We start from the raw sequence: 14,767 nt of genomic DNA, 5'->3' as shown, positions 1-14,767 counted from the left end.
GATAGCAACATAAAAATAAATGATTATTCCTCTTAGGAACTCACACCTTTGTTGATCTGATTCCAAATTGGATCGAGATCAAGAATAAATGTATTTATTTTCCTCTTAAGATATGGAATCTAACTAATTAAGAAAAAACACTCAGAAAGCCTATATGTCCTTTTGTCTAAAACAACATATAACTAGAAGCAAACTATCAAAATTCAACAAACTTCAGAAGACTGAGTCAAATATATTTCTTCTCCAAAATTTTCCCCCTCACTTCAGGCACAAAATAATGTCATTAATGTAAAAATACTATTTTAAAAAGCTTTCAAAAACAGCTTTGTAAACTTTATCAGAATCCAAATATTGCAATCTTTCTTAGCAATCTTATTCATTCCTCATAACAAGAATAGAAAGACTGTATGTAACTCTTTGAACTTTACTTGCCATATTGTGGCTAAGAATACAGAGTAGAGGGAATGTTGAAAGATGGCCAAAGTCAGCAACAGATAGCCTTTAACGCTATCATATGGTTTCTACCCTGTTTACTCCATTCAACTATCATACCCTTCTATCATACAATTTCTAGCTATGATACCAGGGACATGAAGAACTTAGGAAAAGGCACCCTTATTTAGAAATTTATGTAGGCCAACAGTATAGAGACACACTATATAAATGCAAGTGAATGTTCTTGTGAATTCTGTATAAACAAATGTTGGTATAGTTTGGAGAAAATACAAGTTTGAATTTCATTTTAAAGAAGGAATACTTGTATTTTTATGCCTTTGAAGCTCTTCCATTTCAAATGTAATGTCTGAATTTATTAGCCAGTACTATTGCAAAAAAATTCAGAAAGCTTAAAATACTTAGGGTTGCCAGATAAGACACAGGATTCCCAGATAAATTTGAATTTCAGGTAAACAACAAATAATTTGTTAGTACAAGTAGGCCCCAAATATTGCATGGAAGCATTATAATAAAATGTTACTCATAATTTATCTGAAATTCAAATGTAACTGTGCATCCAGTATTTTTAAGTTCTTATTATTCTGGCAAACCAAAAATAATGCAAATAGAAAAGGAAACCAAAAGTCTTTTTGATAAACAATCCCAAGAACAAAAAGTGTTCCAGGTTCGGTGGAGGTTGCCAGAGTGAGAGGTTTTGATTGCTCCAAGGCTATAAAAGGTTTCCAAAAGTTCTTCTAACAGGTCTCCACTGACTTCACCAAGCCCAGGAGTTGTTGGTTATCTCAACTCTTCCTGTGCATTTTCTTTGGTATAAGCTGTAGATTTTACTGGTTCTTTCTCAGATGTAGAAAATCATCAAGAGTTTGCTTTTAGCCTAACCGGTTTGGCTCAGTGGATAGAGCATCTGCCTCTGGACTGAAGGGTCCCAGGTTCAATTCCGGTCAAGGGCATGTACCTTGGTTGCAGGCACATCCCCAGTAGGGAGTGTGCAGGAGGCAGCTGTTTGATGTTCCTCTGCCCTCGATGTTTCTAACTCTCTATCCCTTCCCCTTCCTCTCATAAAAAATCAATAAAATATGTTTTTAAAAAAAGAGTTTGCTTTTATCACTTAAATTGAAAATTATGTACAAATTTTTATAGTTATATTAGTAATTATGCTAGAGGCCCAGTGCAGGGGGGGCATGGGGCGCTGAGGGAGGGAGGGAAGGAGGAGACAGAGAGGCCAGGAAGCAGGGAACCTGATTGATCGCCGGCCAGGACTAGAAACCCTACCCGTGCATGAATTCATACACCGGGCCTCTAGTTAATTATAAGGTTGGAAGATGGTATACTTTTCCTAATTACTCACAGCTTGGTGCCCATTTTTTCATGGCAGCCAACAACTGCATGATTTTAATCTCCATAATAACAATAATGTCATACATCATTAACCCTATTTTATTCTTTTTTAATTTTTTATAATACCAATAACAAAGATCATTAACCTCTATTCTGTTTAACATCTAATCAGCCATTTTAGTTAAATAAATATCATAGAAAACATTAAATATCACTTTGCTAAGCTACATTGGCTCTCAGGAGGGGAATTCCTCCTAATGCATTATATTAACATCAGTTTACTCCACAAGTGTCAAGCCATGAATGGTAACCAGGAAATAGATAAAGAATAATTTATGGCTTTAATCAAATTAGTTCAAAACTCTTTTTTTTTAAAGTAGTTTTAAATCTTATTTGTATAACTGCATTGTGTTTATGAAGTTATTTTCTGAAGCTAGTTATAGAATAGAGCTCCCACATTACTGAGGTATTGTCAAAAAATTGCACATGAGGATGTCAAGATAGTGAAATCCAATGTGTTTTTGAAGGAAATTTCTGAGAATAACTACTCTCCAAAGTATAGAAACCTGTTTGATATCATTTCCAGTCTTGGTCATAGTTACTTTAAATAGTTACTTCTAGATTCTTAATAAAGGCAATATGCCTGCTTGCCACAGCATTTATGTATGTTACCTGAATCAGCATTCCATGCAATCAGTGACATCAGAAGAACTAAAATAGTAAACAAGACTTCTACTGAAAACATTTAGCAAAGCTCTGTCCCAGATTTCAAATAAAATGTTCATTTCTCTACACACAGGTCCTTCTTCATTTTTTTTTCAGAACTTTCAGATAACTGAGACAGTCCCTACTATCCAATCTACCTGCTCTCTCAGGCTTGGTTTAGGAGACTGGTGACAAAAAGATGGATCTGAATCACAGATAAGGAGAAGATGGTTAGGGTAACTGTTAAAATGTTATACATATACTAGAGGCCCAGTGCACAAAATTCGGGTTCCTCAGCCCAGCCTGCACCCTCTCCAATACAGGACCCCTCAGGGGATGTCCGACTGCCTCTCTCAATCTGGGACTACTGGCTCCTAACCACTCACCTGCCTGCCTGATCACCCCTAACCTCTCTGCCTGCCTGACTGATTGCCCCTAACCACCTCTGCCTGCCTGCCTGATCACCCCTAATTGTTCTCCTGCTGGCCTGATCGCTCCTAACTGCCTCTGCCTTGCCCTGCATCTGGGACCCAGGATTCCCTCCTCAGGCCGGTTGCAGGCCCCTGGGACCCGGGTTTCACTCCCTCTGGCCGGCTGCAGGCACCCGGGACCATGGGGCAGACGGTTTGTCCCTCTCCCGGGCTGCAGCCTGGCTGGTCCTCATTCCTCTCTCACAAGCTCATTTGTGCCTGGCTAGTCCCCATTCCTCTCTCCCCAGTGTTGAGTGTCTGAGCCATTATGGCATGACAGCATGAGGGCATGATGGTGTGACAACCATTTGCATATTATCTCTTTATTATATACGATATACTTTATTATTTGGCTTTCAAATGCCACAGGTACAATAAAGAAAACACAGGAGTCAAAAAACAGAGATTTGAAAAAGTTTTGGACAAAAACATGTCCTAAGAGAAGAAGCTACGGAATTGGGGTTAGTTGTTCCCCAAAAGAATAAACTAAAAGAAAATTAGAGATGATTTGATTTATGCTCTTTTGGCTAGCACCTTTAAGGCCTCTAATGTTTCCAAAGGAAAAGAAACATGAGTGAAAAATTAGAAGAGAGATGGGCGACTCTTTGATGGATTTATGATTCTTTGACAATTTCCAGAGCCCATTCCACAGCCAGTATCCATGTCTCTGTTCCCCTTCCCACCCAGAGGTATCAGAGGAGGCCTGGTCAGGGGGATGGCCACTGGATAGGATGGTGAGTGGGACAGGAGATTCGGGGAGCACCAGGTTGTGACAGACACTACCAAGTTCTGACCTCTCCCTTTTGGACTCCATTTATTGCTTCCTTCATGCCAGTAACTTAATGGCTACTATTCTTCCTGAACCTGAACCTGAAAATTATATTCTGTATTATATTACTTCTATTTTTACTATCCTATATTTATTTAAGAGTTCCTCTACTTTAAGGACATTATTTAAGACTAGTGGTAGAGAGCTTTGCAGTCTTTGATAAGGTACTCAGTAAATGCAGGTATCTTATCTTAACTAGCCATGGACCTGGATACAGAACTGAGTGATGATGGCAAAAAAGCAAACAAACAAAAAAAACACACTTTGGATTTTCTGTTTGATGATGTCAGGGAACGAGAAAGCCTTCCTGTGTTTTTCTATGCTTTGTTTGGGCTAAAAATCCTGGTTCCCTAGTTCCCAACGTAAAACACTATTGATTTAAGACACTGAATGAGCTTGGCACACTGTCATATTAGGTTTGTTGAAATTTCACACTGTCTTTCAAATAATTTATACCACTACAAGGTTCAAGGAAAAAATAATAGTTAAAATTTAGAATCACCATAAATTAAAAAGATTGCTTTGTTTGTGGCTCAATATTGTGCCAGAACACAGTAACTATTTGTTTTTTAAAATATGAAGCATCAATGGCAAGCAATATCATTACATAACTCTTGAGTTTGATAGGATGGGCTTTGGTCTAAGAAGGAATACATTGTAAGTTAAAACATACTACTACATGAATATATTTATAGGATTAAATAGTAGATATATACCTCACAATAAGTGTTTTGAGTGGACAAACTTATAAATATCCTCTTGCTTCTTAATCAAAGAAAGGTATTCTTGCTATACTGATATTATAATGGTAAGTTCTAATAAAACTGTTTAGCAATAATAAAAATGCACAATTTTAAGATTTGCATTACCAACTCTGACCTGATAACTAGTACTTTGATTTCAAATAAAGTAAAATCAGTTTTTTCTCAAACAAAATGTTATGTATTATAGTAAAAAATACGAGTTAAGAACCAAAAAATTTATCATAAACTTCTAGACCATCATTAGTCAAGACTCAACTCATAAACTATGTCTTCAAACCTTCTCAAGAACCTTCTCGAAGACTACTATTCTTGTTGAAATATAACCTAAATTCTTCCTGAGGGAAGGTAAACATTCTCAAGGAAGATTTTTTTAAAGAACACAAATAGGCTGTACTCTCTATCCATATTAGAAAATCCTGAATAAAAATGCTATATGTATAGGTCAAAATGGGCAAATATTAGGAATCTCATATAGTTGAACCTAGTATTATTCTAAAGGGGTGTAATGTTCCTTATAAAAGTCATTTCTAAAACAAATATGTTGAAATCAAATTTTTCTGGATTCCTTCATCAGGTGTGAAACAGAAAATGCTACCCCTTCAATAGCAGGTGAAAGACAAAGTTTTGAATTTAGGCTACTTTCCCACTGTGCAAGTAATATATGCCTTGCTTTAAAATTTTTGGAGACAATATTTGATGTCTAAACTCAACATTTTACTGAATATATTCTGGAAGCTAAGAGTTTACAAAATTATTTTTTAAAAATACCACTATTCTATCTTTTTTTGCTTTTGGAAAACATTATTTATTTGGGGATATATAGTTACTTGCTTTAGAAAATATGTTTTTATGTTAGCTACAATGGGTTTGTTATTATTTTTAAATGAATGAATGAATAAATATTTTATCTTCTCTGTGTTAATATCTAATATAGTAAATATCAAAAGATATAACCCCCAAAAGTCATAGCTCTGTGGAGTTTTCAATAAATTTTAAGAGTGTAAAGTGTCTCTGGGACCAAAAAGTTTGTGATCCATTGGGTTAATTAAAGAGATAAATCAGTAATAGAGAAGGGAAACAACCGACATAAGACCTTTTATAAATCATACTCTTTATTTAGTTCTAAGGGAGCCTAGCCTAGACCTGCTTCTAATGAGGGAGTATCTGACTGGCAGAGTATCTGAGCACCTCATCTCCTTACTCGCTTGGGGTGGGGTTAGGAGGGGAGTCCGAGGTGAGACAGAGACTTCCACAGGCATATTTCTAAACCTGATCTCATGTACTTCTTTACTGCATTCAGGTGCAGAGAGAATCCTCTGGGCAAGAACAGTTCTATACATTAATACAGCACAGCAACAGGTATTCTCCTGCGTGACTCATTGGTTTTAGATAGAACTTCAGGTCCTTTTTCTTATCATAACAATCTCGAGAGATTAAGAAAAACAGAGGTGTTTTATTCTCAGTTTACAGATGGGGAAATCAAGACGGAAGGTTTCAGGGTTTTACCCCAAGGCACAGATTCTGTTGGTGCAGGTTGTAAAATTTAAGGTTCCTGCTTCTAAACACAGTACTTTATCCACTAGGTCCACGTCTTTAAAACTGCATATTAGAATTAGAAATGTTTGGAGTGAAATCTTATGCAGAAGCCCCATGATGGAGCCCAGGAAAGAGAACGGCTGCGTGTTAGATTCCCGCCCACCGTGCTTCCCTTTAGCCAATTCTCTCCCTTTGCTTTTCTCACTCCTCTTCCTCTCCCCTCCGGACACCAGTCGCCCAACACCTTCCCTTGTTTATTTTCCCACTTTATCCCGAGATCCAGCTTCCACTGCTCTGCCTTCCTACACATCTACTGAAGTACTTTTGCTGTATTTCTTCAAAATGCACATATTCTTGTAAATTTTTTGTATGTACATGTTTAAACTTCACCAATAGTATGATGCTATAAATCTCATTCTGCTTCTTATTTTCCCCTATTAATATACCCAGATTTTTATTTCTACATAGATCTGGTTCCTTTCTATGCACATATGGTGCTATGATATATATTAATATGCCATATTTTCCTTATCCATTCTTCCATTAATGAATTCAACTCTCCACCAAAATGTGTGTGTGTGTGTGTGTGTAAAGAGGGAGGGAGAGAGAGAGAGAGAGAGAGAGAGAGAGAGAGAGAGAGATTTGACATTCACCTTGGGGTCAAGGAGGAGAAGTTTCCTGGGATAGTCACTGGGTTGTTGGGTGTACACAGACATAATCTTGCCAAATGCTACCTCCCTGCCCTGCTGAATGGCCCTTCCCTCACAGATCATGAGGGTTCCTCACTAGTCACTAAAACCTGCTGTTTCCTTTTCTAATATTCCATATTCTGTGAGCGTTAGGTGCCATCTCATTATTGTTCTAATTAGCATTTCTCTGATAACTATTGATATTGAGCATTTATTCAAACATCTATTAAGGTTTTGAATTTTTGACTGTGCAATTATGTATACTTCTGTTCATTTTCCTACTGGATATGGATTTTATGTCTTTTTCTTGGTGCTTTAAAGTTCTCTATTAGAGATAAAAGTTTCTTAGAAGTTCTAGATGTTTCAAATATCTTTGCCCAGTATGCAACCTTTGTTTATTGTATACTTCATTCAGTAAGAACCCTTCATTTTAATATTGTCAATTTCTCTCTCCCTCCATTTAATTTTTTCATACAAAATATACATACACATATTGTTGTATGTATATTTTTTTCATACACAGATTAAGGAAATTTTCTCCATGCGTTCATGATTTAGTGAACACATATAAATTTTGACGTATAGATTATTAATGCTGACTCCAGATTGTCACTGAAGACAGTACCTTTATCACTATAAGATGCTTTGCATTTGATTCAATGTTGTCTGATCTTATACAGTCGTCACTCAATATCCACGGAGGATTGGTTTCAGGACCTCTTGGGAATACCAACATTTACAGATGCTCAAGACTCATATAAAACAGTGTAGTATTTGCACGTAAGTCTGCACATTCTCTGCACACTTAAAATCATCTCTAGATTACTTATAATACCTAATAAAATGCGAATAGCTATTATACTGTATTGTTTAGGGATTAATGTAAAAAAATTGTACAAGTTAAATACAGACACAATCACTGAAGGCCTAACTACTTAGTAGGCCTAACTACTTAGTAGGCCTAACTCAGCCGCTATGTATGTAACACTTTTTTCTAAATATTCTTGATCTGTGGATGGCTGAATCTCCTCATATGAAACCTGCAATACAGAGAATGGACTGTACCACTTCGTGGTTTGTTTTTGTTTCCATTTGCCTTTACTGATTTCCTTTATACCTTTCTCAGTCACGTTTATATAGATGTGTCAAGAGAAGCATTGGTATCTGTGAGTACAGTGATGAACACACTAGACACATGCCTGCCTCACGGAGCCTACATTCTCCAGGGACAATAGACATGAAGGCAGGCACCAGTTTACCTCCAGAAACCAGCACACTGCCTGACACATAAGAAGGTATAAATAAATGTACAGTGTGTCTCAAAAATTGTAATACATTTTAACAGCTGGAAGCTCAATTTTGAAGATAATATGTATTTTAATAAACACTGCCTTTATCATTATTCAAAGTGTGTATAAACAATTTTGGTGTACCCTATATATTGAGTGAATGAACTTGTTTTAAAAAATGAATTACTAAGGAATTGAAAACTATGTCTACACACAAAAACCTGCACATGGATGGGTATAGCAACTTTATGCAAACTTGGAAGCAGCCAGAATGTCCTTGAGGAGGTGAATAAATAAACAGTGGTAAGTACAGACAATGGAATACTACTCAGTTCTAAAAAGAAATAAGTGATTGAACCATGAAAAAAACATGGGAAAACTTAAATGCCTCTTGCTGAGTGAAAGAATTCAATCCCAAAAGGCTGTACAGTGTATGAGTCCAAATATATAACCTTCTGGAAAATACAAAACTATGGAGACAGTAAAAAGATCAGTGGTTGCCAGGGATTAATGAGAAAGGAGGAAGGAAGATGTTTAGGACAGTGAAGATATTTTGAATGTTACAGTGGTGATACATGCCGTTATGCAATTGGAGCCCCAATCCCACAATTCATGAAAGCAGCTCTGGGTGTCACACATAGGACACTTTACACTGGAAAAATAATGCAAAATTTCCATAACTTCCAAGGTTAGCAATTAGTATCAATTTAAAAGAGAGGTATTAGAGCTCAAAAATTATGGATTTGAAGTTTTACAGTTAAAGGTAAAGTATATGCGCTATCAAAGAGGAAAAAACTGAAGAAATAATTAAGCTGGCCTGAATTTCTTCTGAGTATTTCCTACAAGGATAAAGAGCAGAGAAAAACCAGAAAGATATTCTACAATTTTAGCTCCTTGAAGATTTACTGAATGGTTGGAGAAAGGGTGACCCTAAAAAAAGGAAAAAATGGCATGTCTCAAAAGGAGACTGAATGAACAACCTCAGCTAAATGTTACTGTAATCATTTCTTACTGGAAAGGTAAATCAGATGGGCTTACTGAAGTAAGCAATAAATACCCTCAAATGGAACTATGAATAAAAATCTGAGTAGGAGTGCCTATTCTTATGGCAATGTATCTATGAGAGAATGCCAAAGATAAAGCAAAACTGATCAGAACCATAGCCTCGTAGAATGATCACTTAGGGTTTGCTGCACACATACATTGTGGAAATAGAATGCTTCTTGGATTTTATTGGTTCAATCCATCTAGGATCATAAGTATGTAATCAGGTATGTTACAGGATATTATATTTAAAAACTGCATTCTTATTTTGTTTGCCTAATCTCTTATTGCCCTCCAAATCAGTTATTTGTACACTAGACTTGGGCAACATACAACCTCATGTTTTCTTCTTGGATTCTATAAACAGTGTAACAAAGGAAACAATTTGGCATCATCAAGTAAATATGAACTAAGCATTTCAGAGTAAAGAGTTTTGTTCAATGCTGTACAGATTATCTAATACAATCCTTCCCTGGAGGCAGCATGTATTCTAAGAGCAAGAGCATATCCAAATTGAAATAAGGTCTATTAGAGTATACTGCTAAGGCAATTATCACAATAATTCAGGGATAAATCCCACTTTCACCCAAGCCTCAACAGTGTGCTCAACTACTAAGATATTCTTAACCCAAATCAGGTGCATTATCATCCCAGTTCTCCATTTTACTTCACTAGAGTGAACAAAAGTGTATGCAGATTTTTTTTAAAAAAAAAAAATATATATATAAAGTATAATCCTTATTATATAGTGAGGGTAACTTGAACTTGATTACAAGATACGGTAAAAGAGAAAAAAAGTCATAAACCCTGTGTCCACTTACATTGTATTTTATGATAATACTAGGGGCCCAGCGCATGAATTCATGAACCTTGAAAGGAACTATGGGCTGTGAGGCTGCAGTGTGCACAGGGGCAGGTCTTGGCCCATCCTCCATGCCCCCTCCTGGCCCCTCCCACCACAGTCTCCCATCCCCTAAAGTGTAACATGATATTAAGCTATTTTAGCTTTTGCACATACATGTTGCACTTATGGCTGAAAATGCAAAAGCATAAAATGTTTCAAGAATTTGCATGTCATTCTTGCACAAGAGTCCTATTAATCTCTGGAATTGTCCAATGCAGTACATGTACTGCCAAAGTGAGCACTTTGTGGCACTTTTAATAAAAGCAAATTTTGAAATACTTCAAAACAATGCTATATTTTTATTTTGAGTGCGCACTGTGATAAAAGTTTTCTGTCTCTTGAGCACATTTTGAATATTTTCCTCTCTTCTCATTACATAAACATTCAATTATCTGGAAAATGTTGACTAATTAAATTGCTGAGGAGTATAATTCTACTTCTCCACCCCTGGTCTCTGATAAACATTGCAAATCAAGGGCCTCTAGCTGGCATTTCTGAGACACAGATATGAAGTGACTGTATTGAAACTTACTCCTTTAAGAGACAAAGATGCAGTATTCTATCCTTATTGGGCAAAATTTCTCACCATATTTGGCTAATAGGGATTCATTTGCTCCAAATCCAAAGGATCCCTGAATTCATTTCGGATATAAAATCAAATTATAATAGTTTTAAGGTAATGGAATTCTGAGTTATGATTAGCTAATGTGCTTAGTTTTTACTGCATCTCAGAATTCATACATCCTGGTTTAAGATTCAAACTCCTGGATAAACATCTTGTGGTTGACCAGTAGGCTTTTTAGCTGATGAATGACTGGCTGATTTAAAAAATCAGTTCTTAAAGCTTTTAGCTCCTAGATTTTTCACATAGTTTTTACAAAAGAAACACCTCCAGTGTACCAAAGCTTTGTGTGATGAAATCTTTCAGAGCAGCCCGAAATATATAACTCTTCCCCACCTGAATTCAGTTGTGGGCTAGAGCACATTTAATTTCAAGCCAATAGATTCGCTGCACATCAGCACAAGGGATTAAAGACAAGTCTAGTTTTGTTGCCTTAAATGTACTGTTATTGTTATCAATTCATGCAGCCTTGCAATAAGTTTTCAATAAATCTAAGATTAACTATTATTTTCTCACCTATAAATAAAATATAATCATCTTAAAAATCAATGAAGGTAAAACCATCATATCCATTAACCTGGCTCAGTATCCCTCCAGGCCCTTGCTATGAAACACAGCTTGGTGGATCTTTCATTTTATTGAGCTATATCTCTTGGTATGGCAACCAGCAGGCAAAAGGAAAAAAATCAAATCTAAAAATCAAAGACTACATTTTTCTATTCTGAAAAACCACTGAGGCAGAGGCTAAATATTCTTTACTGCCTGGGGTTAATATTTTTTCCACTTTAATTTGCAATCAGATGCAATAAAAGAAAAAAAAAGACCTTACCTCAACTAGCTAGTGGCTTTATTACCATCTCTACTGCCAGTCTCCACTTTTATTACTTCCAAATCCTTTGTTTTTAAAGTCACCTGCACAACCCTGCAATGTTATAAGCACCTTTAGCTGTCTTCACCGACTGTCATTTCGTACCATCTGCTGTTACAATCTCAAAAGCAGTAATGCATGGGGGTCAAGGCCACTTTCTCTCAGGAAACTAGAAAACAACAGCCAAATCATTTAGTGTTTTCTTGTGTGTGTTTTTTCTTTTCCTGTCAGCTTTATTGCACCCAAGAGTGGACATTTTCCTTGCCTTTCAGTTGTGAATGTTCCTCAAAAGACATGAACTTCACAATAAGGTAACCATACAAAAACAAGGTTTTATAGACAACCCATTATCAACTGGCAGAAAGGGGTGGTTAGTCATCTGCTTCACTTGAAATAGATCCAAAAAATTCAAGCCAATACTGCAAAGAGAGGAATACATTCAGCTCAGCATTCCAGAACTAGAGCAACCCTGCCTCAATGCGAGGGGCATGAGCAGCAGATTTTGGAAAGGCTGTAAGTAATCTCAAAAGCCACGCTGGGAGCCCTAGTCAGTTTGGCTCAGTGAATAGAGTTTTGGCCTGTGGACCAAAGGGTCCTGTGTTCAATCCTGGTCGAGGGCACCTACCCTGATTGCAGGCTCCTCCCAGGCCCAGGCCCTGGTCAGGGCTCATGAAGGAGGGCTCTCTCTCTCTTCTACTCTCCTTAAAAATCAATGGAAAAAATATCTTCCAGTGAGGATTAACAAAAAAAAAGCCAAACAGAGAGGAAGTGACCAGCTCTGGCACCAAGACAGTATTTTCCCCACCCCCAGACCCCGCTCCAATCTGGATGATCAACCCTTTTGACCTCTCTTTGAATTAAAGCCAGAAAGAACCGCCTTTTGTTTCTGTTTTTGTTGACTACTAAAAATGGTCAGTTCTATTAACTAAGTCAACCTTATAAGTACCGCGCGCTAACCAATTACGCCACTGGAGCTCCTAAGTCAACCTTTTAGAACAGATAGGTTCTTTAAAGTCATAACTTTTTGTTAAAAGGAAAGGGGTGTTTATCAGTATAGTCTTCTCTCTTCATTTTCTGTGAATCATTACAAATTCACATAAACTTTTTCAACCTATAAGAGGCCTAGTCTACCCTCAAGGCAGTTCACATGCAAGTCCATGTTTTCTCTCATAAATAAAATATAATCATCTTAAAAATCAATATGAGAAAACAATCAGAACCATTAACCTATCTCAAAATCCCTTCAGCCACTTGTAGGAACCACACAGCGCTGCCTTTCATTTTATTGAGCTGTGTAATTCTTTGCAAGGCAACTGGCAAGGGAAAAAAAATCAAAGACTCGGGTGTGGTGTTCTGGAAATCAGAGAGAAGCGGGAATGTGGAAATAGATTTTGACCCTTTATTATTATGTTTTTAAAAAAATAGACTTCGGAAACCCAGAAAACAATGGTTTTGAGCTGCTGGTAAGAGATTTGCTTGGTTTGGTTTCTTCCTTACTCATGAGCAATTTATAAGCCTGGGCATCAATTTTGAAAAAAGTCAGAAACTTTTCTTTTAGATTAAAAAAAGGAAGAAGAAAAAGAGGTAGTAAAGACTGATTGTAAAAGTGGAAGTTTGCATCAAATGTAATGAAAGACAAGACTAATTTGGGCTCAGACCTGTAATAGATGAGCTGAAATGCAAATGCTCATGCGCACCTGGTCACTCTCACTGCTTTATTGTCACTTATTAATTCTCTCCTGCCCTGTTGGAATTCCTTTGTAAAATTCAATAATAAGAAAAAAATCTGGCTGTAACTGGACTTTAAGTCAGCATCTAACTTCATCAATATATAAGCCAATGTATGTCTTACAATACAGTCTAATATATAGGGTATCCCAAAAATATATACACACTTCAACAGCTGATAGCTCAATTTTGTAAATGAAATTCATTTTAATAAACACTGCCTTTATTATTATTCAAAGTGTGTGTATATATTTTTTGGGCCATCCTATATCTCATTGATACACGTTTTAAGAAAATACCCAACTTTCCTACAATCCTCTATCTCTTTAAAAAATGAAATACCTTTTCAATTATCACAAAGAAAAAGTAAATAATTTTCTAGTGGTTAATCTAACAAGCCATGAACATGTTAAAATTATAAATAAAGGCATCATTTTCATATCCACATAAGAACAATCAACTGTTTGTGGGATAAGAAAAATAGCAGCTTGGTATTTGGTCATTATAAAAATTGAGTAAAGAGCCAATATTTGGTAGAACTTTAAGAAAATAATCTCATATTTTTAATGTTTGTGCAAAACAAAATTTAAACTGTTATTTTGCTCAATATCTCTAAAACCCAACTTAAGAGCTCAGCATTTGAAGAAAGAAAACTATGTGTGGTTTTCTCAGTAAGAATTCATTAAGGAAGTAACAGAATCTAAAATGTAAGTGCTATTTTCCATAACTAAACACAGAAATATCAGCCTCCTTTTATTAATTCTAATTTTAAAGTTTTAAATTGAATTTCATGCCAGATAATTTAAAGTATTAAACAAAAGAAATTAGAAGAGACATTATTCTTTACCAGCACCTATGTCCCGGTATTCAATGCTCTTGCATTTATTAGGATGGTTGGTTTTTTATTTCTTTAATCTGATTTAACTTTGGTATTTATTATAACTTATTATCATTTCTTCTGTTCCCTTTGCTTAAGTTTTGCTGGCTTATCTAAATTTCCCTTCATTCTCTTCCTTTCCTTCTCTCCCCAGATAATTTGTAAATAAGATTGTGTTTATTAGTTTCATTAGTGATTGTAGTTCCATCCCTAATAATGATAACTTAAAATATATATTCAATTAAAATGTCAACATTAAATAATAATTACGCCTCCCACCAATACTTGTGCCTGATCACTGCTTCCTCTTCTCTTCTCTCTGCCATTCAAACAGTTAACATGCCAGTTAACATTTTTGTGGTTTATATAATGAAATATATGCCCAGTTGTGGTTAAGGTGTACTTCTAATAATGGCAGTGTTTGAATAGTTCATATTAGGCCAGAGAATTCCTAAATTTTAGCACACTGAAAAATAAGCATCACATTTTCATGGGCTTAAATCATCGATAGAGAAAAATTAAGTACTCAGAGCCAGTTGGTTTTAATTATGTTTCTAAGAACTGCCTCTTCCAAAATTCATAGTAGTTCATAATAAGAAAGTTAGAGATTTGCATTAATCCTATCTAATAAAAGAGAAACATGGTAAT

This window comes from Myotis davidii, unplaced genomic scaffold (genome assembly GCF_000327345.1).
Source record: "Myotis davidii unplaced genomic scaffold, ASM32734v1 scaffold46, whole genome shotgun sequence".
Lineage (NCBI taxonomy): Eukaryota > Metazoa > Chordata > Mammalia > Chiroptera > Vespertilionidae > Myotis > Myotis davidii.
This window is presented reverse-complemented; position numbering follows the sequence as displayed.